The sequence below is a fragment of the Plecotus auritus genome (genome assembly GCF_963455305.1).
Source record: "Plecotus auritus genome assembly, chromosome: X".
Lineage (NCBI taxonomy): Eukaryota > Metazoa > Chordata > Mammalia > Chiroptera > Vespertilionidae > Plecotus > Plecotus auritus.
This window is the reverse complement of record NC_137784.1, coordinates 49,301,481-49,304,318: the sequence shown is the minus strand read 5'-3', so window position 1 is coordinate 49,304,318 and position 2,838 is coordinate 49,301,481.

Sequence of the window (2,838 nt, the reverse complement as noted above, 5' to 3'; positions counted from 1 at the left end):
AAAACTCTTTAAAGACTGTGAAACCATTCACTCAGGCAGAAGATTATTACTGTTATTTTGTATATTTTTACCATATACTCATCCAACAAATTTATTTAATGCCTATTATGTGTTAGGCACTGTTTTAAGCACAAGAGAAAAACTAGTGAACACTACATTCTAGTTGGGGGAGGAACAGGTGATAGTGAAGTAAATGTGATATATATTATGTCATGTGGCCATAAGTGTCATAGAGAAGAATGAAATAGGAAAAGGGGATGGAAAATGTGGAGGGAAGTTGCAATTTTAAAAGAATGGTTAGAGAGGCCTCACTAAGACACTGGTATAAGAACAACGAACTGAGGAAGATAAGGGAAGTAGCCATAAAGATATCTGGGGAAAAAAGATGCCTGACTAAGGAAACAGAAGGTGTGAAAGCCTTAAGGTGGGAGCATTCCTGGTAAGTTTGAGGCATAGAAATGAGGCCAGGATGGTTGGAGTTAAGAGAATAAGAAGAAAAGTAGTAGCTCCTTGTGTCAAAGAGGTAATGTGTTAAGGAGAGGTAAGCAGATCATATAAGGCCTCATTGGTAATTTTTTTAAAAGAAAGCAGCTAATTAGTTGATGTTTTATTTATTTTATTTTATATAGTAGTACATATATCTCCTATTTTTCCCCCATAGACCTTCCCCCAGCCTTCCCTAACCCCTGTCACATGCCCTCATCCCACCCCTCCAGTGTCTTGTGTCCATTGGTTGTGCTTAAATGCATGGATACAAGTCCTTTGGTTGATCTCTTTCACCCCCTCCCCAACACTCCCCAGCCTTCCCGCTATAATTTGACCTTCTGTTCAGTGCTTTACTGCCTCTGTGTCTATCTTTTTGTTCATCAGGTTATAATGTTCTTTATTTTCCATAAATGAGTGAGATCATGTGGTATTTTTCTTTCATTGCCTGGCTTATTTCACTTAACATAATGCTCTCCAGGTCCATCCATGCTGCTGCAAATGGTAAGAATTCCTTCTTTTTTATAGCAGCGTAGTATTCCATTGTGTAGATGTACCATAGTTTTCTAATCCACTCATCTGCTGCTGGGCACTTAGGCTGTTTCCAAATCTTAGCTATGGTGAATTGTGCTGCTATGAACATAGGGGTGCATATATCCTTTCTGATTCGTGCTTCTAGTTTCTTGGGATACAGTCCTAGAAGTGGGATTACTGGGTCAAATGGCAGTTCCATTTTTAGTTTTTTGAGGAAACTCCATACTGTTCTACACAGTGGCTGCACCAGTCTGCATTCTCACTAGCAGTGCACGAGGGCTCATTTTCTCCACATCCTTGCCAACATTTGTCGTTTGTTGATTTGTTGATGATAGCCATTCTGACAGTGTGAGATGGTACCGCATTGTCATTTTGATTTGCATCTCTCGGATAATTAGTGACTTTGAGCATGTTTTCATATGTCTCTTGGCCATCTGTCTTCTTTCAAAAAGATTCTATTTAGGTCCGTTGCCCATTTTTTTTATTGGATCATTTATCTTCCTTTTATTAAGTTGTACAAGTTCCCTGTAGATGTTGGAGATTAAGCCTTTGTCAGTGATAACATTTGCAAATATGTTCTCCCATGCAGTGGGCTTTCTTGTTGATTTGTTGATGGTTTCTTTTGCTGTGCAAAAGCTTTTTATTTTGATGTAGTCCCATTTTTTTATTTTCTCTTTACTTTCCATTGCCCCAAGAGAAGTACCGGTGAAGAAATTGCTTCGGCATATGTCTGAGATTTCTCTGCCTGTGGATTCCTCTAGTATTTTTATGATTTCCCATCTTCTGTTTAACTCCTTTATCCATTTTGAGTTTATTTTTGTGTATGGTGTAAGTTGGTGGTCTAGTTTCATTTTTTTTTTTTTTTTGCATGTATAGTTCCAATTTTCCCAACACCAATTATTGAAGAGACTGTCTTGCCTCCATTGTATGTTCATTCCTCCTTTGTCAAATATTAATTGAGCATAGTGGTTTGGGTCGATATCTGGGTTCTCTATTCTATTCCATTGATCTATATGTCTGTTCTTGTGCCAGTACCAGGCTGTTTTGAGAGCTGTTGCTTTGTAATACAGATTGAAATCTGGTATTGAGATCCCACCTACTTTGTTCTTCTTTCTCAGAATTCCTGTGGCTCTTCGGGGTCTTTTTTTATTCAGGATGAATTTTTGGAGAGTTCTTTCTAGGTCTGTGAAATATGCCATTGGTATTTTAATGGGGAGTGCATTGAATCTATAGATTGCTTTGGGTAGTATGGACATTTTGATGATGTTGATTCTACCAATCCATGAACATGGTATGTTTTTCCATCTATCTTCCTCTATCTATTTTTTCAGTGTCCTGTAGTTTTCCGCGTATAGGTCTTTTACCTCCTTAGTTAAGTTTATTCCTAGGTATCTTAATTTTTTTGTTGTGATGGTAAATGTGATTGCTTTTTTAGTCTCCCTTTCTGTAAGTTCACTCTTGGTGTATAGATATGCCATAGATTTCTTGGCGTTAATTTTGTATCCTGATACATTGCCAAATTCATTTATTAAGTCTAATAATTTTTTGATGGAGTCTTTAGGGTTTTCTATGTACAGTATAATGACGTCTACGAATAAGATCAGTTTTACTTCTTCTTTTCCAGTTTGGATGCCTTTTTTTTTTCTTCTTGTTTGATACCAATGGCTAAAACTTCCAATACTATGTGGAACAAGAGTGGTGAGAGAGGGCATCCCTGTCTTGTTCCTGTTCTTAGGGGAAATGGCTTTAGTTTTTGCTCATTGAGTATGATGTTGGGTGTTGGTTTGTCATATATGGCTTTTATTATGTTGAGGTATGATC